Consider the following 27,255-nt stretch of genomic DNA (forward strand, 5'->3'; position numbering starts at 1 on the left):
CGCAGCCAATCCAAAGATTGGGCAAGCCAGCATGCCTCCAATGCAGGGTGTTTCTTCTCGTCATACGCACGCATCCTAGCTAATAATGCGTGGTTTCGGTAAAGAAACTAAATGTAAAGAAATAAGGGAACATCGGGTACTCCTGCTCGTTGAGTACGCTGCTGTGCTTCGATTCGTAGATTAAACCTGTACTACCTGTACTCGAATTGTGCTCCATCTCACAAGCTGTTTGGAGCACTGTGGAAGATGTGGGACTCCTTCGCCTACAGGACGACAAAATACCCCTCGAGGTGTGTTCATCCGCGCCGCGTCGTCTCCGCAGCGGCTGCTGAATTGGCGGTATACGTCGTGCACACGCAAAGGTCCTGACATGCCACGTATCACTGTCGCCTATCACGTACCAAGCAAAAGCAAAATGCTTTCCTTCCCTCCTCTCTCTCCCTGTGATCTTTGCTTTCCCCTTTCCCATTCCCCGGTGTAGGGTAGCCAACCGGACGTTATTCTGGTTAACCTCCGTGCCTTCTACTTTTCTCTTTCCTCCATCCTCTCATCCTTCCCTTAATATCAGACAGTTAGGTACAGAACTATATTCCGCCGCGCATGGATATCGCCTGTGGACGCCTGGTACCTTCGACAGCGCTGCAAGCGACCTGTCATATGGAGTAACTAACTGGAGTAAATATGGAGTAAATCATCACAGCGCATATGGAGTAAATAACTCCATATGCGCTGTGATGATTCGGCTCAATGTATTCCCTGTAACCGGAGCGGATAGCTCGCATCTATCCCGTACGAAAAAAAAAAGACACTAGTACCTGGAAATTCGAGAATTTGCACGAAACTTGCCACCACGTGTTCTCGCCTGCCAGCTGCATACATGTCACTGGCATAGTAACCGCACTGTAATTTCATCCGTGGATGCCGTCAGTGTTTCGCCGCCGAGCTGTACACTTGCGATGACGAGCAGCTTTTCCTACAGAAACTTGTAATGTGTGCAGCCCACTGGTTCCACGCGCACCTCGAACGGTTCTGGCGCAGTTGTTACGCAAGTAGCACCGTTTCCAAAAAATGATAACATTTCTCAGAACAGTAAATACGCGGAGCATGGAGGTATTCGACCGCGCACTGCATGCTTCAGAAGGTTCAATGCACTGTAGGCACAACTCATATCGAGCGGGATAATATACGTCGCACCTACGAAAATGATGCACCGATTTAACGAGACACGCGGTTCGCTCAGTACACAAAAGATTGCGCTGGCGCACCCCACGTACGTGATTGATACAGAAAAAAGAAAGAAAGAGGCACAGAAGAGAGCAGGACAGCGCGAAGGATATAAGATTGCACCGCTTTTCTCGCCCGTAACAAACGATGCTGACGCGAAGGCCCCCTGCCTGCTAGCATGCTTGAACGTAGCGCGTATGTAGGATCAGAGTAGAGGGAAGCAGATGAGGTGGGCCTGCTGAGCGATCACAATGTTGTCGTTACGATGTGTATACGTTCGGGTATCGAGAACGATGTTTCACCTTTAGACCAGTGGGGCAAGCAGAAAAACGATGCGAGGGGGGGGATCGCCTGTGTTGGCAAACACGAAGTGCTACACACACGTTTTCGCACGCACGCACGCACGCACGCAGGGACGCACAAAACCCGCCGTCTCATCCCCATCCTGGAAAGATCGAAAGTCTGCGTGAGGGCGCGCGTGGTCAACGCACACGAGCACGCTCCTACGCACACGCACGCGCACACACGGGATCGACAAAGTTTGTAGGGAAAATTGGTTTCCACTGTTACGGAAACTCACACTAGCGCAAGGGTTGAAATCTGGGCCAGTTGGTACATACTTGAACGAAAAAAAACAGTCAAAAACACAAAGGACAAGAGGAGAGGCTCACACCACAACGACTGGACTATCAACTGAGCTTTATTAGAATCCGTGTAGTCCCAGCAAGGCCAGCAGAGCATGCGCAACTGCATCTTCGCTAACCAAAGAGCGTGAAAAGACAAGAAACGCTTCTATATCGTGACCGACCTAGAAATTCAAATTCTTTTTCAAGTAAGCGCACCGAGGTTGTACTAACGCAGTCGTCACCTGATAAACTGAGGCTTAAACTGATGCACGTTTTGTTGCATTTTAAGCGCGGTTCAGCCCATCAGGACATATGGGCGGAGCCCCACGCCATCTTGATCTATATCACTGAGGGATAATGGCGGAATTGGAATAAAAACAGAATAGTTTTTTAAGTTATCCCTGCCGAGCTTCTCCCTGCTCTGAAGCAGATGACCATTAACGAGGAAAGCTTCATTTTCGTTTGTACAAAGCGTAGCGAAGCGCGCCAAGACAAAAGGAAGAATGCAAAACGTATCGTTTCGTACAGCGAAGTGATGGGTTGGCAGGACAGATGCTACAGACCACAAGTTCCTCCATCTCTTACAACTTTCCAAGCTGCGAAAGCTTTCTACGTCGCTTCTGCGCCAATATTCTCCGTGTTCAAAGAGAAGCGCAGAGCGCACCTCCAGCATTAAGGAAGGATGCCGCCGCAGGGACATGGCCTTTAACCTATCTCATGCCTGCATAACGCACTTCAAACTATAAAAGATGCGTTTTCTTCTTTTTCTTTTTTTGCTCATGAAACTTGGTCTGAGGCTACTCTGTGACACAAATCCTCCGGTCAACTTAGAAGTGAGGCAACTTCAAGTATTCACGGCTAATCGTTAAGGGAAAATGAGGACATCACCGACAGTACATATCAGATGAGGGAAAAAAAGTCAAGAAGGCTTAAGTCGATAGGTTTACCGAACGCATAAACCATTCGGAAAAAAGAATTCGGAGGAATTTAATTCAAGAATCCACTTGGTATATTGACCCTTCGGGCGACACCGCCAGTTTTTTTTTCTTATCCCCTCTGTACAGGACAACGGTATTACCATTACGAAAACAATCCAACAAAAACTTCAAACATTACAGCAATCCAAGTTGCCTGAACAAGGCGCAGGGATTGATGAGTCGACGAGGACAAGGTACACGACAGGGTGCGAAACGAGTGCAGCATAAAGGCAGCATCGTAAGGTGACACTGGATGTGGAACTATTCAGATCAAAGGAAGATTAGAATACCGCGGAGCCGAAGGTGCAAGCTCACGCAGCCTACTTACACTTCGCTTCCGACGTGAACTGTCGTCGCAGCAAAAGTCGGTCAAAGCTCTGTTGACTTTTCTACGTGACAGTGGCCTATTAGAAAGACTATAATGACCCCATTTCGTCCCTTTTCACATTTTTTTTCTCACGCTTTCATTTTTGTCACGCTCTTCTTTCCGTCTTTACTTCCCCTTTCCCTTCGCCTAGTGCAGGGTAGCAAACCGGACGTGTTAAGTCTGGTTAACCTCCCTGCCTTCCTCTCATTTGCATCTCTCTCTCTCTCTCTCTCTCTCTACACTTCGCTTCAATTAACTTACGCTTCGGTGCGCATCTTCTTAGACGCCCTTGATGTTAGCTCAATGAAAGTTTTACTACGCACCAACGTAAGAGCCGAGAGGGAGTAGCCAAGCTTCGAGAAGACTCTGATGGAATCGCCACGGAGCGAGACGAGCTACGCGTCGGAAGCAGGAGCAACGGAAATTGGATCTCGTGGCGAGATTAAACGTGACCACCCCTTAGAATAGGCGGCGAGGCACTATCGAGAAAGATCTTATTGCCTAGAAGCGGAGGGGGGTGGGTGGGGGAGTCACGTGTGACCGACAATGGGGGAAGAAAGGAAAAAAAAACGGCAATCGAAGGTATGTGATGTTTACTTCGACATAAAGTAAAACAGCACTAGCTGACGAAGGAAAAAAACAACAACACAGAAATTCAGTATTTTCGAAGACGCTTGATCGATTTAGGACTTGATTCAGCGTTTGATCGTCGGTGTTTTTGAGGTTCACTGACCACCCGGGGTGTTGGTTTTATTACTGCTATGATAGTTTTCGTTGTTTTCGGTTGAGCGCTGCATGAGTAGAACGCACGAGGTTATTAACGCGAAGATGATGAAGCAGGTTTGGTTAGCCGATATGGACCCATCCAAACTCATGGAAAGTGCCGCAGGGGAACTGAAATAAACGCATTAATAACACATCTGATAAATATAAGAAAAGAAAAGAAAACGATATTGAAACGGAAGAAGTAATGATCACGTTTTTGTCGTGCAATGGGGGAGCTTCAGCGTACGTTTCATTAATGATCTAGGATGGCTTTCGTTATGCCTCGTACGAATTGATCGAGCGCGATAAACTGAACCTTTCAAACCAGGTTATGAGTCAATAAAGAAGGATGAAACTCACTCTCACCGAAATCGATCTCGGAATGATCGCGATATCGATGAGCACTGAAGCGTCAGATTCCTACCATTAACCTGCGCTTATCTTTTTGTAATATTTTCTTATAGACTGACCGTGTACAATGGGCTTATTGGATCAATAATATCTCGCTAACCAAGAAGCTGATAGGGCGAAGCGTGATGAACTCATCAGAAGCACCGGGGTAAACTAATACGAACTCGGTAAAAGCAACGCTGACTGTGAAAAAAAAACGACGTTATTTTAAAATCGATCAAGGAATGACCACTTTATCGAGATGGGTCAAACGAGGATATCTTTTTTTTCTTATCCGCTCGTGTGAAATGTTTGTAGTGCTTTTGTTGCTGGCTGGTCGAATACGATGTTCCTATTTGGGAACGAAGATATTCGCACGACGAAGTTAAGCTGAAATGCGATGAAGTAATTGGCAGAGCGAAGCGGAGGAATATATTGAAAACTGTTGAGGCCATGCAGACGATTTAAACAATAACAGACGAAAAGAACGACATAGAAAGAATGTGGGGTCTTTTTCATTCATAAAAGCTATTCATTTACAAATGTAATACCGTAACACAGGTCTAAAATCTGCCCGACTCCTGGTCAATCACCATGAGTAGGTATATGTAATGACTTTAAGATCATCATGATCATCATCATCATAATCATCATCATCATCGTCGTCGTCGTCGTCGTCGTCATCATCATCCTCATCATCATCATCATCGTCGTCGTCGTCGTCATCGTCATCTTTCAGATGTCGGACGTGCAGTGGTCGGTTTGTGACTGGTCGCTAAAAGCTCATATTTATTCCATTACTGCTCGGCGGCCATTTTCATCAGGGTTTTCCCGGCAGTTCATCCAACACAGTGCACAACTCATTGTGCCGGGAAAATTGTTTAACGCCACGAGCTGCGTACGCGGGAAACCATCAAAAGGGGAACTAGGAACGAACTGAAGTAATGTCATCAGCATCGAAGTTGTTGCAGGAAAGAAAAGGAGCCGACGAAGAAAGCGGAGCCCCTCTCGAAATTCGATCGAGCAATGATCGCGTCTGCCGCACGCACCTCTACCACCGCTCGAAGAAAAATTCTTATATTGCCCCACTTTGCGATAGATAGTCTCCGCAGCAAACCGGCAGAATACAATGTGTCCATTGTATCGGCTTCGGGTGCCGCGCCCCCATGCGTGACCCCGCTGCGAGCTTTTAGCCACGGACCGGCTAAACCAGAAAGGGTCACTTACCTTCCTTTTGTCTAGCGTCGCGGGAAAGAAACGTTGCAAAATCTCGAAGCACTCTCGCGAAACCCCGCACTTCCTCGAGTGAAGTGCGAAGTTCGCTCATTATGAACGGCACCGGAGGTCCTGACGTCGCCGCTTGCTTTCGGCCTCGAAGCACGAAACGCGAGGTTAAGGCACATTAGCGTGACGTAGGCGCAAGATTTATATGCAACTGCCCCAGCATGAGCTGCTTCGTGCGGGAGGACCATGGGACGTGGCCTTTAGCCTTTAATATATCACCTTAATGAGCTAAAGACGAGAATGTAAAAGCACGGAGGCGTCTGCGAGCAACTAGGTTTTTCTTATGAGAGGAGTCAAAATCGTAAAACTTTTTTATATTCCATGACGGGACAAAGAATCGTAGTGGGGAGAAGAAGAAAAAAAAAAGGCCACAACCGGCCTTGCTGTCACGCAATAAAATGTCCTACAGTAAAAAAAAAAAGGAGGCTCCCTAAGAAACGCGAATCTATGTAGGGAAATTGTGAAGATGAAGCCAATGAAGAAAAAAAAGTAGGTTGCACGCTCTCAGAAATTTCTCACCGCCATTCATGCGCGACAGGTTGGCGGCTCCAGCTGATAAATAACGCTTGAATGATTATGCATGCAGGGTTCGTTATTAATTGCGCTCCTCAAAACCTTCCAAGAGCCTTGAACAGGAGGCTGAATACCTCAAAAACAAACAACTAAAACACGATATATAAGGTACCAGCTATGCGACGCTACGTGCTATGCAGTATACATGGATTGGGAAGCCTACGACGAGTTTCAGCGAAAAATCAATTTCGCTCAGTGCTAACATTAAAAATAGCAGGAGAAAGAAAATTATCGCGAACTGCTGAAAAACGTTTACTTCATTGCAAAAGGTGGGATCGTGACCAGCGTTCGCGAGAATACTAATCTACATACGCAGTCCGTCCACATAAGTAGTGGACGAGCGTAAACGAGATAAATAGGAATTGTGACGTCATCAGCGACTACTTGTTGCGCACTCTTACGCATCTATGGCTATGTCACGTCGCGCACTTTAAGACGACAATGACATTTGTACTCCGGCAAAGAAACGTCAAAGCATGATTAAACCTGGGTGATTATGAAGTCGGTGCCAAGTCGCACGGTTTCTACGCAGCGTGAACTTCTACGAGGAAAGTGCTCTTTGAGAAGTGGAGATCAGTCCCGAAGATACTGCGGTCTAACAAGCTCTCTCAGGGAAAGAAGACGAGGAAGTGGCACGGGGCTCACGCACCCGGCGTTTCGAAGAGAGAGAGAGATAAAACTTTATTATGCCCTTGATTGGGTCCCTCATGGCGACTGAGGGACTAACCCTCAGTCGCCCCCTTCCTCAGACGGCGGCCAGTCCTTGCTATCTGACGGCGTCTTCGGCCATCCGGACGGCCCAGAGCTGCTCAAAGCATTTCAAAGAGCTGGCACCCGATTCATGGTCAGTCTCCCACTGTGGGTATGCGCGAGAGCCACTTAGGTGAACAACAACCGCTGGCTGGCTGGCTTTGGAGCGAGAGAAGTATCCGTGCCATCGTTAGTTGCCCGAGGGCGGAGATTCGATTCCACCATCGGTCCCACGTCATTTTCTCTCACAACAAAAGCTGTTTAGGGCTGTGGTTCCTTGCATGTTGTGTTCTGCGGGTGCAAGGAGCGTGGGCCGATACTGGAGATAGTGCAATACCGGGGACGACCTGCGGCGGAGGTGGAGCAGGCTTCGAGCATTCGGCCAACTTGCAAAAGTAAGTTTAATATCTCGGATCCAAGTCGAACCCGTATCAGATATTGAACTGACAAGAGCAGATACTGCACTAAGACGCGCGCCGGCCATGTCTACGTTCGCACCGCCCTCTCTTTGTTTGCGTTCCAGGCGCTTGCGTATCTACTTTCCTTATTTTCCCCCTTTCCCGCCATGGCGGTCCCTTCGAAAGGTCACGCGTGTCTGGTTTCCTCCGGATTCTCGAGGTGGCGGTCTCGTCGTCCACGTGAATGTATATAAAAATCCCCGTGAGTTCCTACTGGTGTCGTCCCACAGGAATGGAAACGCAGCCGTCTGGTACCGCTTCTAAAAGCAGGAAAGTCACCGCTCGAACTGGCATCCTATCGGCCTATAGCTCTTGCCAGCTGCGTCGGGAAGCTCATGGAACGTATGATCCTCATGCGTCTCGAATGGTACCTTGAACACCACAAGATTTACCCTGACTCTATGGCGGGATTTCGACGGGGTCGTTCATCGATTGACAATGCCATCGATCTAGTAACATCTGTGGAACAACAAAAATATCGGAAGCGATTATCAGTAGCACTCTTTCTTGACGTGAAAGGCGCTTACGACAACGTTTTCCATCAAACCATTCTAAACGCACTTTTGACAATTGAACTAGGAGGACGAGTATATCGATGGGTCAGTAACTACTTGACACAAAGGTCCTTGTTCGTATGAACGGAAGATGGTCCGAGTACCGACCACTACACATGCCGAGGCGTTCCCCAAGGTGGTGTTCTAAGCCCTATTCTTTTCAACCTCGCGCTTCTTGGGCTGGCCGAATCCCTACCGGAAACAGTGAGTGTTTCAATCTACGCCGACGACATCTGCATCTGGACATCAGCGGTCACTCGCCTGCAGGTTCGCGCACGGCTACAGAAAGCAGCAACACAGGCATCTGACTACCTTCACGCACAAGGCCTTACCATCTCAACAGAAAAATGTGCGTTAGTCGCTTTTACGCGAAAAGCGATGACTCCTTATCCGGTATGCATCAATGGTCAGCCTATCTCCTACAAGAGAAGTCACCGCTTTTTGGGCGTCATTGTAGACCGAGACCTTACTTGGAGCCCTCATGTTGCCCACTTAAAGAAGCAGCTCACATCTATTGTTCACGTCTTCAAGTTCATCGCCGGCAAAACATGGGGATCGTCAGTGGGCTCCATGCTACAGTTATATCGAGCACTGTTCATCGGATTCCTACGCTACAGTTCTCCCGTGCTTGCTAAAACATGCAAGTCAAATCTTCGAGAACTTCAGAGCGTGCAGGCGCAGGCACTACGTGTTTGCCTAGGCCTTCCGCGCAGCGCCTCAACAGCTGGAACCATTGTAATGGCTCAAGACCATCCGATCACGACTTATATTAGTACCGAAACGCTTAGAGCCCATGTTCGTCATGTTTCACGGATGCAGTCAAGCTCTCTTGCGTGCCTGCCGGAACGACGACCACAGGCGTCTTTCTCCAACAAGGTCAGCATCCATCGTGCCTCCTTACCATCGGGTTTCACACCCTCTGCACGTTCAACCTCAGCTTTGTGGTGTTTAAAACAACCTCAAGTGCGTCTTACGGTTCCAGGAATAAGAAAGAAGACCGACCTGCCTACCTTGGCCTTGAAACAAGCAGCTCTGGATTGTTTGCACACTTTCTACTTTGATCGAATACACATATATACGGATGGCTCTTCCACTCAGACCAGCTCCACCAGCGCAGTGGTTATACCATCACGATCACTAAGCATCCAATACAAGATTTCTCATTTGACAACATCGACTGGTTCGGAGCTTGTTGCCCTCCGAGGTGCCGTTGATTATATTAATAACCAACCGGCTAATCGGTGGGCTATATTCTGCGATTCCAAGGCGGCCTTACAATGTCTTCTGGCATCTCTTCGTCGCGGGTCATGTGAACAACTCGTGTCGGAGATACGAGAAATGCACCATATCATGATCGCGAAAGGACACGACGTCGTGTTTCAGTGGCTGCCTGGTCATTGCGGTATCTCCGGCAACGACCTCGCTAACGAAGCTGCTAGAAAAGCACACGATGGAGCAACCCTTGTTTCAATACCTTTATCGCGGACCGACGCAGCCCAATACTTAGGCAAGCTAGCGCACTCTTTGACATTGGAGAAGTGGCACACATCTGAATTCACTCACCACCGCTTGCATTCCCTCGATCCCTCTATGCAACTGCGGCTGTTACCAGGTCTTCCGCGAAATGAGGAAACAGTGCTGTGCCGCTTACGTTTGGGAGTCGCATTCACAAATGCTTATGCATTTCTGATTGGAATGGCTGATAGCGCCGAGTGCAATGCCTGCGGTGTCGAGGAAACCATAGAACACCTACTGTGCTACTGCCCATCTTATGAAAACGAAAGGCAAGACCTCTGCACAGCTCTCAATCAGCTAGATGGGAAGCCGTTCACCTTGAAGAAGATCTTGGGACCATGGCCTCGCATATCGCAGCTACAAAAGGCCACAAAAGCGCTGCTGCGATATCTGAAAGCGACCGGATTGAGTGAGCGCCTGTGATTCAGACTGAGTGACCGACTGATATCTCCAGTGGACTTTCTCTTCTTTTCATCTTTCCGTCCCCCTTTCCCTTTCCCCAGTGTAGGGTAGCCAACCGGGCTCAGTCCTGGTTAACCTCCCTGCCTTTCTTTTATCATTTTCTCTCTCTCTCTCACCGATTGAATCATCATCATCATCATCATCATAATCATCATCATAATCATCCTCATCATCGTCATCATCATCATCATCTTAAGCAACAGCAAGAACAACAAAATCAATAACAACAACATCGTCGATGCATCATGCGTTAACACCTGCAAAGTCTATACGGATGCTGCCATTCTCCCATACGGCGGAAGGACATCATTCCTGAGTACTACGCATAATTTCATCAGCGGCCACCAGCGCTATTTAGCTACGGAAGCCAGCGCTCTAGTAATGGAACTTCAAGCCATCCACGACGCTGTGCAAGATGCGACATCTAAGCTGCCTACCATCAAGCAACTAGATATCTTCACTGATTCTTTAGCGGCTATTCAGGAACTCAAAAAGGTTGATAAGGCGATGGAAATCTGCGAGAGAATACACACAATGAATAGTAAGACAGCTACTTGCGTCAAGGTACACTGGATTCAAGGCCATTCAGCGAACCCTCACAACATTGCTGCTGACCAGCAGGCACACTGCCCTCCTAATCCTGATCCTCCACCTATTCCCCTCCCAACCCAACCCCGTAACTCGCTGCGAGCCCGTAAAAATGTTCTCCGGCAGGACACACGCGCTCTTATCCCACCGTGTGTCTGCTCCCTCCCCTTTCACCTTACTAGGGCGGAGGAAGTTGTGCTTAGGAGGCTTCGGGCCGGGGTGGCCCTTACACCGGCTGTTGTCTCAAGGTGGAACTGGTCGCATTTACTACTGGGTGATACGTGTCTATACTGCTCCGTTCCTGTGGTGGAATCAGATGCATACCACCTAATATGGACATGTACGGGTTTACAATCGGAACGCTCGCGTCTCCTACTGCAAGCCGGCCTCCGCTACAGCGTGACAACCAGCTATGACCGCTGGATACATGACAACAGATTCCACAAAACACTGCTTCAATTCATACACAACACAGGCCTCACAGCACACATATAATACACATATACGCTCCACGAATTATGCCTTAAGGGCAAGCCTTCATCGCAATAAAAAAACCTATTTTAAGTCCACTGCAGGATGAAGCCCTCTCCCTCCGAGCTCCTATTAACCCTGTGCTGCGCCTACCTATTCCAACTTGCGCCTGCGAATTTCTTAATTTCATCACCACACCTGGTCTTTTGCTGTCCTCCACCGCGTCTCCCTTCTCTTGGCACCCATTCTATAACCATAACGGTCCACCGGTTATCTAACCTACGCATTACATGGCCTGTCCAGCTCCATTTCTTTCTCTTAATGTCGATTGGAATATCGGCTATGCGCGTTTACTCTCTGATCCACACCGCTCTCTTCCTGTCTCTTAAGGTTACACCTGTCACTCTTCGTTCCATCGCTCTTTGTGGAGACCTTAACTTGTTTACGAGCTTCTTTGTCAGTCTCCAAGTTTCTACCCCATATGTTAGCACCGGTAGAATGCATTTTTCGTACAGCTTTCTTTTTAGTGATAACGGTAAGCTTCCAGTAAGGATCTCAGTATGCCTGCCGTATGCGCTCCAACCCAACTTTGTTAGAACAGCACAATATGTTTTTTGTTGCTCTTTTAAACGCTGCTTCAATCGACTGAGCTTGCAGAAACAAAGAGACGAATAGACACCGATTATAATTGTTTGATTAGGGGGGATACATTTTAGGCCAATTTATTTGGGTGACAGAAGATGATCCGAGCTCTCAGTGTCCGTGGTGTTCATAAGCCTCGTTGGCCCTAAATATGGGATGCGGAATGCACGTATTTCGAAGCATAATTTATGTTTTCTTTTACGAGGACAAAATTTGGGTAGTTCTTGTGCCGAATTGAGCCCATCGAGCCTGTTCTAAACAATTTACAGCGCCTCAAGTATACTTGGCCGAAACACATTCATTTTTAGTGTGTCGTGCGTCATAGACTTTACAGCAAGTTTACTACAGTGAACTCTGGCATTTGTATCTACGGCACTTAAAGTATGGCAATTTAGCCAGATTGGGAATAATGCGCAGTAAATGGATTTACCTTGTATATCGTCTTTCTGACTTCAAAAAAGCCATTGATACTTCGCAAATCGATCGTTGGCAACGAGATATCGCGCTACAAATGCAAGAGTTAGCAATGATTCTGCACGTGAAAAGACCCTCGAGGCCTTCATGCCATTACTAAAAAGAAAATACGATCGCTTGGAAAGTTGCAAAGATAAAACGTAACGATAAATACCGCCTCAAAAACCTATGAAGTCACAAGCACGAACCATAGACAAATCCATTTACTGTTGATTTTTTTGTATTTATCTACAAATGCCGCAATTCCGATAATGGGATTTTCGCACGCTGTGGTTACAAAAGAGTGAGAAAAAAAGAAAGACGAAAGTGCACGTTTTGTGCTATAACTACAACACGAAAAGAGCGTGCGTGAAGAGTACATCGTCGAATGAAATAAACAGTAGTGAAATACAAATAAAAAAAGGTATTTACTGGCCAAGGCGCGATGAGAAATTATTCACTCAGGGCTGTAGCACTCTGTTCCAACAACCTATATTCGCGTGGTATGGCTGAATGATCAGCCTCAATGCGTTGCTGGATCTGAAAGTCTCGTACTACACACGCGATCAAAAAAAATAATAATAATGATAACATTGTTGCATCAATGAGGCAGCGCGTGAACGATGGGGATAATTAGCGGCGCTTTGGAGGCGCACTTTAGCGATTGTTAATATAGGGGCTGGGTTACTTCGCTGCGACGGAATAAATTGGCGGCGGGGTTCGCGCGAATTCGTCAGGCAAAACGAAGAGTAATTACGCACTCCCGTTGTATATGGCGGATTTCGAGTGAGCTGGCGCGTGCTTTGCAGTGGCCGCGCAGGATCGCTAGATGACCCTTGGGTGCCTCCTCAGATGATTCCATCGCTCGTTTCTCTCGGGCGGTCATTAGCGTCCGGCCGGTCTTGTTGCTTCGCAAGGAAAGGTCACTGTGAAAATTCTGCGCGGGCTTCCTTTTGCTGGGATCGTCGTGGTGTACGCCTCAGATATTACGACTTCTGCTCCCAACTTATGCGATGCTTGATTATGAAAAAACGTTGATCGATAAGTGTCGAATGTTCTAAGGGCGACTACTTCTCGTGACGTGGCACTCGCTCCTTCATATTTTGTGGCACGGATGCCTGCTTGTATAACGAAGCCGAAAATACTGTAGAAGTATAGAAGAGACCTTGGAGGTGAGCACATGTATTCATGTCGCTGTAAAATACGCATACTTTGATAAATTCCAACTAAACATTTTCCAAATATACTTTATGTCCTCTGAAACGGACCGCAACACTGAGTTCTACAAGCTCATGATGCACTTGATGATGTATTGTATCATCGAAATCTTCGCATTGAAATACAAAAGGTATGTACTACAGCTTTCCTAGAGCTAGCAAAAACAGGAAAAGAAATATATAGTGAAATTGGTTTGACCAAGTGTGTCGCTTATGTTACCTAATTAGCTGATTCAATCTTTGCGAAAGGTATGTCATTGTTGAAATGGTGACAGCATCAATTATGTCGTATGTTCTTATAATTACTGTATCCGGGGCTTTGAACCTCGTGTTTCCTTCTTAGATTAATTCGTGTCATTGGATGCGCTGTATCTACCATGTGTTGTTAACGCAGCAAGTGTTAATGAACAGCGTGCAATTTATTCCACTCGCAAGGGAGATACATGTATACTGAGCACATTGAAGTAAGCTGCACACTTCATGTGCAAGATATGTTGGCGTCACTAAGCATGTCATTCAGCGTCTGCATGCACTCCACGAAAAACGCTAAATTCTTTGCTGATACCAATAGGTGGTGCAGTGGACAGGGCGCGTTGGTCGTTGTACATTGTTCGATATATAGGTGGGACGCATGGGTAGATGGATCTGTATGTTGCATCTGTACGTGTACTGAAGCTTTCGTTGAAGGAATATTGCTTAGAATTTCCTTCTTAGATTAATTCGTGTCATTGGATGCGCTGTATCTACCATGTGTTGTTAACGCAGCAAGTGTTAATGAACAGCGTGCAATTTATTCCACTCGCAAGGGAGATACATGTATACTGAGCACATTGAAGTAAGCTGCACACTTCATGTGCAAGATATGTTGGCGTCACTAAGCATGTCATTCAGCGTCTGCATGCACTCCACGAAAAACGCTAAATTCTTTGCTGATACCAATAGGTGGTGCAGTGGACAGGGCGCGTTGGTCGTTGTACATTGTTCGATATATAGGTGGGACGCATGGGTAGATGGATCTGTATGTTGCATCTGTACGTGTACTGAAGCTTTCGTTGAAGGAATATTGCTTAGAACTTCGAGAAGCCGTTCGGGCATTTGAGGCCCTCGATAACCAATTACGGGCGTGATCCAAAAAAGCGCTTTTTGAAATTCACTTCCGATTTCGCTGTGGTACAACGACTAAACAAGCAGCTATCGAGGCATCATTGCTCGCTTACCGCTGCTTCGGTACCTCCGCTGCAGCAAAGATCCGCTAGGAGTCGCAACAACCGTTGTCATGGCGACGCCTTCCGAAAAGAAAGACCAGTATGCCGGAATGCTTCGCGAATGCCGGAAGATATTGCTCGTACGAATTCCTCGTGGCAAGGAAGAAACACGTTCGAACGCACGAAAGAACGTGCGAAAGAAATAATAAAAAAGAAAAGGAAGTTTCGACAGAAGGGTCACAGAACGCCGTCTTTATCGCATTCCAGTTCGGTGTAGCCGAACTCGACGGCTCCTATTCAGTCAACTCGCGAGGTTATCGAGGTCGGCCGGAAAGCAAACGTTCTGCCAGTCGTTTTTTCGTCGGTAGTCTTCGCCGCATTTCCAAAGCCATCCGTTTCGTTCGTGCTGCTACTGGTGTATATGCTGCTCGGCGTGTACCTATTGCAAGATTCCTTGGAGCTGCAATGGGAGCGCGAAAGAGAAAGAAAGGTAAGAAAAAGATCTTCACGAACAAGAAGAGTGACAGCGAAGCCGAGGCGGACGACGATGCTTTTTCGGTCGCTTCGTTGCAGCAGACGACGCGGGAATCGGAAGATAGGTGACGCCTCGCGCGATATCCGTATTTGCTTCCGTATGTGTCGCGATGGATGAGTCCTGTAGTTTAGTGTAGCCTCGTGTTACACACACACACACACGCGGGCACTCTCAGGAGGGACGACGCGCAGGAACTTCGAGTTGTTCTCTATTTGCTTGACCCTTGCCGAGAGCGCGCGCCACGTACGCAGGGAAACCGGAACAGCAGAGCAGAAGACGGATATGAAGAGATGCGGGACTCTGCAGAAGCTACGGAAAACTTCCGCGCCAAATGTCCGGCAGTGCGCGCGCACTTAGGCATGTATGTATGTATGTATGTATGTATGTATGTATGTATGTATGTATGTATGTATGTATGTATGTATGTATGTATGTATGTATGTATGTATGTATGTATGTATGTATGTATGTATGTATGTATGTATGTATGTATGTATGTATGTATGTATGTATGTATGTATGTATGTATGTATGTATGTATGTATGTATGTATGTATGCTGCATAAGTGTGCGCGCACTGGCGGACATGTGCGCCGAAGTGGAAGTTTTCCTTGTACACATACATACATACATACATACATACATACATACATACATACATACATACATACATACATACATACATACATACATACATACATACATACATACATACATACATACATACATACATACATACATACATACATGCATACATGCATACATGCTTTTTTAAGCTCGCCCACCCCCTAACATTACCGCGTGAGCAACTTCCCATACTTGATGATGATTTCCACTGTGACACTCCTAATTCTAACGTATTAATAAATAAGCGAAAGTAAAAGACCAGACTTCGAACTATGTTTGATAAGGCACGCAAATAAGTGGGCACAGCAGCTTTTTCACAAACCGGTCGAGGCTGAAACACCGCGAGCTATGCTGCCGGTGGAAGGACCGCGATTTTGCTGCAGCACACGACATTCGCCTACACTGCAGTTTAAATGATTTTACAGTGACATATTTCTTTATGCAAATTAGTAGCAAGTTCCAGATAAATATGCACGAGAAACTGGCAGAGCATGTTTTATAATTATTCTGTCCGTGGCCGACTAAAAAAATTCTATGAGGTCAACCGGGTCAAACTGAATGCAGGAAATAGCAGAGGAAAGCTTGCCATGACCAGATTTATACAACAGGATACCAAGATTTTAGCACTGTAGATACATATATTCATTTGCACTCGGAACGAAGATTAAGGTTTGGATGAATAGGGACTTTTGACGTGATGAAGCTTAGTGATAGCCACATACGTGCAGACACGTGCATAGTCGAAAGAAGCCATTACAGCGGAGAAACTGCCTTCTACCAGTGAGCGAATTCGCTATGTACATTAGGTTTTACAGCTGCATCAGTTATGGACTCTCAGTTCTTCATGTGGCTGTACATCATGCTAGTCGCAGTCCGCGTCACGATAATAGCCACTTTACACATCCTCTACAATTGATCATGGTACTTTTATGGACGTTGCAGTAGTGATGGTAACAGTTTTAGGAACTCCAAGTACCTGTAGATAATTGTAGATTGTGTTTTTACAGCGATGCTCTTAAGGACTACTTGCCCCACTATCTTGTCCGTGAGCAGAAAAAAATGCCGAAGACAATACAATGCAGGGCCGACCCGCGGCGGAGGTGAAGCAGGCGTTAAGCACTCCCCATACGTTGGCCGATCCCGAAGATCGTGCAATGCCGGCCTACCCGCGGCAGTCGTGCCGTTAACCATTAAGGGGCCCACATACACAGATTCGCTGGTCATCCTTCTTCACAGAGTGGAAGTGCAGCAAGTTTCTTTTTTTTAATGCATTTGCATTACGAGTGAGAAAATGGCAAAAATGTATGTTTGTAAGGTGTGCGAAGCCGGTCATGTCGCAGAGAGATGGGAGAGATTAGAAGATAGTATGTGTGTCTGCGTATAAATATTCGGTGACGGCGTCGGCGTCCATCGTCGAAGACTTTCGAACCACCCATGCCCGGCCCTCCATGTGGCGCAAAGAATTTACTGAAATAATTGTCTTTCTCAAGCGAAACTACATAGAAAAATTGTAAAGTACGACTTGCACACAACCTACATACATAATAGCTCTCGGATTGTAATTTGAATATACGAGAAAACAAAATTCTGTTATGCGAAAACTCAAGCAAACCGATTTTCCAGCGTCTCTACCACTGACAGACTTGCCAAGGTGTCCGCCATTTGTGCGTGCCGGCCCCCTCGGGTCCTGGAGGCCACGGAGCGGCGTGCCCGGTTCATTGCAATACCTCCAGATGGCGCTCGCCTCCGCCGCATCGCGGCCCACGCAAGAGGCCGCGTTTCTACCAGAAAACCTGCCTTCGTGCATAGTTAGTAAAAACTTTATTGGGCTCTAGTAATTGTGTTTTTAAGCTGCTGGAGTGGATTCTTCAGGGGAATCTTCCTCCTTGTGTCGTCCCCGGAGGTCTTCACCCGCTGCTTGGTCCGTTCTCTGTCGCAGTGGTCGGCTGTCTTAAGTTCAGGGGTCCATTGGCTTCTGCTGTCCGTCGTGCACGCCGCACTAGACCTAGCTGGTCTTCGCAGCGGTCGCTGGACACTCCGTGCACAGCGTTCGCGGTAAACATTACGGTTACAGGCGCTCCAGTTGCCAGGAAGCGTGAGAAGCAGTCAGAGATATTTGAATGCTGTCGCGTTCCACTCTTAGGGCGAAGCTTAAGCGTCTTCCAATTTTTTTTTTTGCGCAGCTGACGGTTGTCTGCTCCGAACCGCCGTCAACTGTCGAATGAAGTCCTAGAAAAGACTTTGCAATGTGGTGAACGTAGTTTAAATCCTGGATCCGGGACCTCAAAGAGGTGCGACGTCGTTATGTCACAGTTATTTTGCTATCCAACATTATTTGCAATTGTGGGTCTCGTAGAAACCCCGATGCAATAAGCCATGGTCATTATATAAAGTCTCGCATTCTTTCGAACATTGTTGCCAACATTTACTGCAAATGTTACTGCGGGAAATAATGTGTTACGTGCGGTTAAAAATGTAGTTTGAACGAAACGACATGTCTTTCTTGTCTAGTTGTGAGCGGATTTTTCCAAAATTCACGCACACTTGGTAGAAAAGATACCCATGGAAACAAAACATTAACTATAGCGCAATAGAGCAGAGCAGTTACACATACGTAGGTGGGGACAGACAATGCCGATTATCGTTATCCGCGGTAACCGAGCCTTTCGGCTAGTTATTATCTTAACTTTAGTAGCGCTGGACGGGGCACAGGACATTCGTTTCCTTTAGTCCCTGATTGCAGCGAACAAATATTTTTTTTCGGGAAGGGAGTTTCCATCTGTGTCGTGTACGGTGCGTCGCACTAAGTGTGCATGCCCGACTTCCGGCCATCCGCAGCGCCTCTTTCCTGCTGTTTCGCTTCACAAGCTCTCGCACCTACTTAGACAGGGCGCATTGATTGCTCACAGGCGCCGAAGGAATGTTGTGTAAGCTACCGCGTAGTACACCGTCAGCCCACGCTAGCTGATCACGGAAGCGCGAACAAAGACAGACGGACAAGCAACAGCAGAGCTCTGATCGGTCTGTTGTATTCTTCTGCAACTTCTGCTCGTTCAATGGCATCGTCTGCAAAAGGCCAGTGCAGCTATCGGATCGTCCTTGGCCACTACTGTCCTATCCTTGTCGTTTTTATTCACGGCCCCCATCTTCGCAAGTGCTTAAAGGCCATGACGTCACGGCCACGTGCTGATCCTAGAAGAAAAAACACGCCGGCCTTTTTGTATCAACGCGAACTAGAGAATCGGATGCTCCAGACGAACATCGCGCTTCTCCTGTGTCCGCTTGATGATGGCGGTGGCAAAAAACAAAAGTACAGGAATCATCGATAAAAAACAAACAAACAAATAAATAAACAGACTTCATCGATTCCTTCGGTCTTGAGCTCATTTACAGAGCGAGCACCATGCGTTCGCAGCGGACAACCCTGCTTTCTGAAGGACAACTTTACTTCGATGCACACATCATCGTCGGCTACAGTATTGCATGCTGTGCATGAACTCCAAAATGCATGCACGGGCGCTGCCACTCCAGATGCTGATAGTGAGTAAAGCTTCGTTTTTCTTTGCCCATGTGGCGAGGATGAGGATGACGAGTTGTAAGTGCTCTCGCAGTAAAACTTAACGAATACATAATCAAACAAGGAAGAGTATGTATGTATTATTATTATTATTCATGTGAACGTTGTGCCCCTTCCGGTGGCAGTTGCCAGCCTGCTCCTCGCTATCCCTTTCCTGTTACCTGTGTATATGTGTATATGTGTGCAAAACAAATAATAATAATAATAATAAATAATACTAATAACGCATACAAGTATCGCAGTTGCGCACACGCGAAAAGAAACAGGCTAGATGTTGTCTCCCGAAAGGGGCACTTCGCTCACGTGCTTGAAGGGGTAAGAAACGAGGGAAGGGGAAAAGAAAGAAAAGAGGAAGGCACAACCACAACATATAACTTCACACACAAAGAGCATGCGCACTGCAGTCTAGTCTCGCGGGTAAAGAGAACTCTCGTACAGCTTTGCGAGACTCGTGCCGAGTTGGTGCTCGACCTTTCAGGCATACGAAATCATTAAGGGCACTTAGAAAAAGCCCAAGCTGCTCAAGCTCTGCATAACATAGCGATATCTGCTCAAAGCCTTTGCTTTGATCACCAGAGCTTGAAAACAAGGAGGAACTGTGTTCTTATTATTGCTTTGAGTTAGACTCGTTAGCTTAAAAAGTTAGCGCGCTGTTGCGAAAAAGGCATGCTGTTTCATTAGCACAGTTTGCCGGTATTACGGCGGTCATCATCTTTCTCATGACTTCGTTCTTGTGAATAATTTGTTCAGCGTGTCTCTTGCCTGTTGATGAGGTGGCTCACGGCGCAGTGGTCCGTTTTTTAACAACGCAAACAATGGTTCAACCCGGCCTCAAAGAACTTTTAAGCACGGACGCCACCTATGTTTGCTGTGCATTTTCTATGCATGACCACTTGCTTTGTTGTTATAGGACATGATCACTCGGGGTAAGCAGTTCGGCGTAGTTTCTGTACACACCATGTGTTTGCTCGACGCTACAATTATAACAGAAAAGAAATAATTTCGTTAGTTAGAGCATACTGCGCTAACTACTGCGAGTACTGCACAGGGTTCCTTTCAAGGAGTGGCCTCAGGAGTCTGGCTCCTACTCCGAGTTATGTTGAACGACCGAAGCATTTCTTTTTTCTCCCCTGTGATGGCTAGTTGAATTAAGTTGGGTTCCTCTGGATCTTATTTTGAATTATCAGCGAATTCAATTTTTTTATATATAGTGGATTTATAGATAGCGGGATACCATCTTCACAAATATTGTCGAATTGAAAGAACTCTTAATAACCATTTTATTTGTACATGTAATTTGAGTATTCAATAAGAGAAAAATTGGATAATGGTCAGCCATATTAAAATTGACCAAACCAGCTTTTTGATTAGACATAACGTTACTGAGTACATGGTTAATAAGCGTATTCCGACCGGGAGGAGCACATCGTGTCGGAGATTCCAGTAGAGACTCCAAACCATGTCCAATGAAACACTTGTAATACTGGACATAAGAACTATCGTTAATATTTCTAATGTTAATGTCGCCTGCCATGATTACATTATAACTTTTTGTAATGAATGAGTTTATTATACTATCAAGTTCATCACAAAAATCATCGTAAGAAGATTATGGGATAAAAATAATATAAAAGTGATAAGGATTTAAAGATAAAAGTAATATTCCGTTACGAAGATACCCCATGACAGGATGGGTCATACTTTGGAGCAGCCACCTATGCATAATGGGACGGATTAAGGTGTCCACTTCACTGCTCCTCATTACGTACCTCATTAGCTTGAATTAACAGTGAAGGTTTCATGACAGAATCTTGGGGATCTTAGGACGCTACAGTAACCAGTTGCGTCGCACGTAGTGCCAATAGAGTCGTTAGGGAGGAAAGTATTGACGGACTCCAGTGTCCTTAAAGGGAACGAGCGAGTTGCATTGTTAATCTAAAAAAAGAAAACTGACTTCACAGAAGGTTGACTATGCTCTCTGAAGCCCTAAAATTGAATGACCATGGCTTCAACACGTCTTTGGGGGAACGTCAATTATGCACTCTATCTCTGTGAATTCATTTGCACATCATTATGCGCACGAGGTGTTGATTAAGTGAAATAGTAAGACATCTTTCCTGTGCAGATTTGGAAAAGAGGAACAGAGAAAGCCGAACAGCTTCCAGAAAAGCAGATGTCTTGAAACATTTAAATGTGTGCTCGTTTGTTTAAGGTGGTTAGATTAAGGAAGCTCGTGCAGCAGGTTCTTGGGAGACGAGTCGGTCTGCAAGGCAGCTTAACGGTCACGTTAGCAAAGACGCGTTCGGTTCACTCAGCTAACCGGAAGGGGCAGATTCCTCGGAATCGTTAATGAGGTCCTCGTGCCCCGACAGCGCTTGTTTACCCAAACTTCGCCAACTCTTCCGAGCAGCCCTTACAGTAACGCTACGAAATTATTAAAATTTCAACCGTGACAGCAGGTCGCGTTTGGCTGCGCGGCGTCGATCTTTGTCACACGAAGACACAAACAAGAAAGTCCCTGCGCACGCACACACAAACAAAAAAAATTAAATTATGGGTTTTTACGTGCCAAAACCACTTTCTGATTATGAGGCACGCCGTAGTGGAGGACTCCGGAAATTTCGACCACCTGGGGTTCTTTAACGTGCACCTAAATCTAAGTACACGGGTGTTTTCGCATTTCGCCCCCATCGAAATGCGGCCGCCATGGCCGGGATTCGATCCCGCGACCTCGTGCTCAGCAGCGTAACACCATAGCCACTGAGCAACCGCGGCGGGTGCACACACAAACAGGGCTAAAGCTTCGAGAGAACTGATTAGATGCATGCTGAAATATGGGCCAATGAGCGCGAAACCTGCTATTAAAAGGAAACTAAAGAAAAAGCGTTTACTTTCTTTTCTTGCTAGTGGCACCAGTACGTGCTGATGTAGCGGCTGTTCCACATTCTTTGTTTTCGGCTGGTTAAAAAAAAACGGTATGTCAAGCCAATTTCTAAAGTAGTGCGGCGCGTTTAGATTTATTTCTACAGATGAAACAGTGTTTAGCAGTTCAGGTGTGTAGTCAACACCTTCCGACGCCATGAAACAAGTTTAAGCAGTCTAGATTTTTAATACGTTTCAGCTGTTTTCTGTTTTACGATACTTTAGATGCAGGTATTGCACTCAAACAAGATAGTGGACGGGTATAATAACTTGAAGCCTGACTTGAATAACTCTTGAAAGCAGTGGAAGAACCACGTATAGTGGAAGTAAATTTTCTGATAGGACAATATTCGCGGCCGTAGGCGTAAGTTATCATGCGATAATCATAAATGAGCTCTTGATATAACCACGTTACTGAATTACCTTTTATTCAGTGGCGTTTGCCTAATGATAACTTATCTGCGATTAATCGGGCTGGCGCAGGCTAGGACAGTGCCTATTTAACAGTAATTTGAAGATTAGCTGTACTTTCTTTTAAATCTTGACGCCCTGCGTTTATCGAAGCCAAATAAATTGGAATTTAATCAATCATATTCCCGCAACGCTTTCCTTACACTGTGTAAGGAAGTATGCGGAGAACTAATTTATTTCACAGTACACTCGATGATGATAATGATGCTCAAGTTGTAAATCGCTGGGAGGCACTAGCCTCGCGGTTGCTAATAAGAGGGCGAGAAACAAGCAGTTACCGCTTTCAATTATACTGCTAGAACGAGTACGCCGAAGGCGTCGAACAAAGCTAATCAGTGAGTACGAGGTAAGATGTTTCTGACGATGATCTCATAATTTTCGATAGTATGTGCCTGAAGTAATGCTTAAGCAAGCAAGCAAGCAAGCAAGCAAAAAAAAACAATTTTTAATGTTCCTCGGAACAAATACGAACATTTGCTAAAAGATGCGGTGTACTTCGACAACTTCACATCCTCTATTCACACCGGAAATCCTCAGTACTGCGGTGACTGTCCCATGCTAGAATTTCCGAAAACCTTGTACGAGAAGTTCGGGAAGTGGTCACGCTGGCTTTAGGTTCAAAGAAGCAGTTCATGTAGGAACTGCCACATCCTGTTTGGCCTACTGGTGAGTGGTTATTAGGTTTTAGATTTAGTCGCTACTTTTTCTTGAAATACATGAAACAAGCTACACCGATAACCAATCAAACGCGAGGTCTGCAACAGTGCTCTGCGTATCACGTGCTAGAATTTCCGGGAAGCATTTAAGTGGAGTTCAGAAAGTGGTCAAATTAGGATTTAATGAGGCGGTTGTGATACGAAAAGCCCTATCGTGTTAGGTTGAGCGATAAGTGCAGAGTTTGCGAGGAATTTCAAGGTCACGTGCCGCAAAAATTTTGAGCCACCCGAATGAGCTATATCCACGCGGCGATTTGGGACAGAAATAAAGAAAGAAAAAAAAACTAACTTACAAATGGAGCCGTGCCCATTTAAAAATTGTAATGAAAAAAAAAACAAAAATAACCCCAGCTGAGGTAACTTTGCTGTAAGTCTGGATGTCTACGCAACGTATGTAAGACCGCGGTATACTATCGAAATTAAAGAAAAAAAAAAGCTGCGTGAAGTTGAGCGTTAGAGCACGGGATCAGGCCGTCAGAGCGATGCGTTGTTTGTTTACGTCAGCCGCACCTGAAAAGGGGGTGGAATCCAGGTTAGGTTAGGTTAATCTCAACGCAAGCATGCGTCGCGATGGCGGGCGACAGTTGCACGTTGGGCCTCCCTAGATTTAGGCTGCGCTGTCGTCGGTCTAACTTCAGACGAACGAAAATATTGAAACGCGGGTGAGTTTGCCCCATATTTGTTGTCTTCAAATAACTTGTTGCTCGAATAAAAGCAGTTTCCATCCTCCGGAGGAGCACCGCCGCGATCTAGGCACCAGAAAAGAAAATGCAATGCAGATACAACGCACATGTTGGAATCTACGTGAAACAACCTTTCTTGAAATGGGTAATTAAATGTTATAAACTAATTGTGGGGTGGGCTTTGTTTGATTCCCATGCAACCTGTAATCGAATTCAATTTTTATGCGCATGCGCCACAAGTATCCCAGCTTTATCCTCAGGCAATGTTTAGGCTTGTACACTACACCGTTCAGAAGGAATCAGGGGTGGATAAAGAAAGATTCCATTAAAGCAAATAACACTTTGTATCCGACAGGACTTCGCTCGAAAATCGGATTGCTAGCTAACTGAGCCTTCACGGGTGTTTGCCGCTACACTGCGGTTTTGAGTGCTTATAAGGCCATAGCATAGACGACTTGTCATGCTAGAAACGCGACACAAAGGTACAAAAATACTTAGCTGCACCTCCTTGCCTTTCTTTCTTTTTCCAAAACAGAACAGTAATATCATAATATTTGATATTACTTTTCTGTTTTCAAAAAATGCACTCGGGGAATTCAACATTAATTTTGACCACTTGGAGCTCTTTAACGTGCACCTAAATTTAAGTGCACGAGTGTTACCGACCCCCCCCCCCTCCCCAGTCGACATGCGAAAAAAAAAAAACATGATACGCGATATCTCGAGCATGGCTGTGTGCTGATTCGTTTTGTTCAGAACTGTTAGGAACTCGCAGTAATGTAGCAAAATTGTGGCTAAATCTGCGAACGCTGTGTTATGCGAAATCTGTGTCACGGATGCAGCGCGTTTTATCGTGCGGTTGAAAGACTCCGGCGATGAAAAATGAGACAGAACCCCTCGGCAATGATGAAACCTATTCCCACCAAGGAGTAACGTGAGAAACATTTGATCCTCGTAAAGGGCCCAGTGTCATCAAGGCATGCACCCTTTACGGTTAAGGTTGTGGTTAAGGAGAGTTGACTAACTTTGCTTCTGCACTGCTGATTCCCCGGATAAGACGCAAAGCAGTTGAGGGTCGTGACGTCATCGAGGGGCATGACTGTGCGTCATCTTCGCAACATCTTCAGAGTGCAAGAAAACAGACTCATATGCACGCACATACACACACACACACACATCACCCCCCCACCCCCCTTTAAAGAAATGAAACAGGCCTGCGCGGCACACACAACACAGTCACACCGTAAGCTGCAGGAGCAGCTCCATAGGAGCTCCATTCGCGGCAGCACGCACTAGAGTGTCTTCGCGGTGAAGTCTCTTCGCGGCGAAGTCTCTTCGCCGTTACCGGTACGGTCATGAAGCGTACTAGAAAGAAATGACAGTAGCGTGGTCCACTGGATTTCAACTGCAGCTACCGGTAGGGACAGTTTAAATGTGCAGATGTTTATCTACAAGTTGTGTACCGTGTACCTTTTGTAAATATCTAAGGCCTGGCGATAACAGAGATTTTCAGTTTGTTTTAGATACTTCGTGTTTTAGTTTTAGTGTCCCTTGCAGAATACGGGGTTGCCGAGTAGTGGATGGCAGCAGCAAGTCTCCTAGCGACACGTTGTGGCACTTTGTCCAACGACAACGAGTTTGAAACATCTTCGCCTTATCTGAGTGTTATCGTCGAATAAAATTATTAAAAGAATGTGTATATGAACGATTATTTCACTACCGCGCTTTACGACAGAAACAAAACAGAATATGTTAGGTGAGTGCAATAATAGTTATGCACCCCTTTTTGACTATAGTCTGCCCCACAAGACAGCGCAACCAACACGGCTGCTCACATAAACATCTGCAGTAACCTAGTATAACACAAGTGGTAATGCGTTTACGGACAAGGTCAAACTAAGAAAGTTGTCATCATCATCATCGTATTTGGTGTCTACTGAAGGTTAAAGGCCACTCCCAGCGATCTCCAATCATTCTTGTCTTAGGGTAGCCGTTCGAAACTATGCGTACAAATCTACTACACACATAGGCATCCTCTAGAGAAGGTCCTAATATCTGCACTCGATACGTATTACACTGATGGACTAAACTAAAGACGCACCTCGCTCCAACGGGCGCACTTTGTCCTCAAAGAAGCACCTGACATTCAATTCGCACCTGACATTGTGCCATGGCAACAGCTTTCCGCGCCTTCAAGAGTGGCGCGGTCAGGTCGGCGCGTCGCAATTCGCTGACAAATGATTCTTATTGTTTTTTTTTCTGGAGTTCGAGACGTCGATTCTGGGGCACTCAGGAGCTCACTATTCACGGCTAATGACACATCCACCCGCCTATGGTACACTAAGGAGGGCAGCAGGCCAGGGAAGGGGGGGAGGGGGAGGTGTGAAGGTGGCGAAAAGCAGCGTCATCTGTCGGTCGGCATCAGAGGCGCCCGCTTCGAGAATCGCCGGCCGCCACAAAACGGCCAGGCGCCGATTTCCCAGTAGACAAACGAGCGTTCTCGGACGTGGTAAATGGAGGCAGGGAGGAGAGGGTGCCGAGAAAGAGTCGTTCACTCAGCGAGCTCCGTGAATCGGGGAAGCACCAAAAAACGCCGCCATCTATGGGCCGCCAACAAAAAGCGGCTCCTGCATGAATGGCCCGGTCGCGAACAGACGACAGCTTCCATCGTCGGCAGACGATCGTTCTCGGTCGCCGTCATACGCACAAAAAAAAAGAAGAAAGAAAGAAAGAAAGGGGTCGCTAAAGGTGCGGCGAAGAGATGCCAGCAAACTACGTGCAGTATGGAACCGTAATTGCGGCCACTGGCGTAACAAAGCAGTGAGAAGTGAGGAAGAGGGAGGCACGGAACAGCAATCAGCACTTTGCAAAACAGGCGTAGGTGATTGCTTCCGCTTTTGTGCGGACGCCGGCCAATTAGAACGGCCGTGCGACGGAAGGCCACGACTCGCTCGCTCACTCGCTTGTTTATGACGTCTTTGCAGTAGTCGATCGGGCAGCAAACGTGTTCCGTGCCGGGATGAGAGTCCTGCGGCGGAGTGTTAGCGCTCTAATTTATCTCGTAAGAGGCACCTTCCACGGCGTACTGGTTATGGACGCAATGTGGTGGAGAAATGGAACCACGAACTAAGTGGCTAAAAAACAGGAAAAGAATAACGACATTCTGCAAGCAGGTGTCCTTCTAACGAAAAAAGCGGGTGGCG

General features: G+C 46.5%; 2 protein-coding genes and 1 pseudogene across 3 annotated transcripts in view; 1 reads left to right on the forward strand and 2 right to left on the reverse strand.

Moving 5' to 3' along the window:
• The window catches only part of LOC135906497 (ubiquitin-conjugating enzyme E2 Z-like), a 99,540-nt gene that overhangs the window by 63,056 nt on the left and 9,229 nt on the right, over nucleotides 1–27,255 (reverse strand). The gene's annotated exons all lie outside the window — the stretch shown is intronic.
• The window catches only part of LOC135906496 (QRFP-like peptide receptor), a 99,879-nt gene that overhangs the window by 24,432 nt on the left and 48,192 nt on the right, over nucleotides 1–27,255 (forward strand). The window lies entirely within an intron of this gene.
• LOC135906561 (U2 spliceosomal RNA) lies at nucleotides 7,260–7,440 on the reverse strand (annotated as a pseudogene).

The sequence above is a fragment of the Dermacentor albipictus genome, chromosome 9 (assembly GCF_038994185.2).
Source record: "Dermacentor albipictus isolate Rhodes 1998 colony chromosome 9, USDA_Dalb.pri_finalv2, whole genome shotgun sequence".
Lineage (NCBI taxonomy): Eukaryota > Metazoa > Arthropoda > Arachnida > Ixodida > Ixodidae > Dermacentor > Dermacentor albipictus.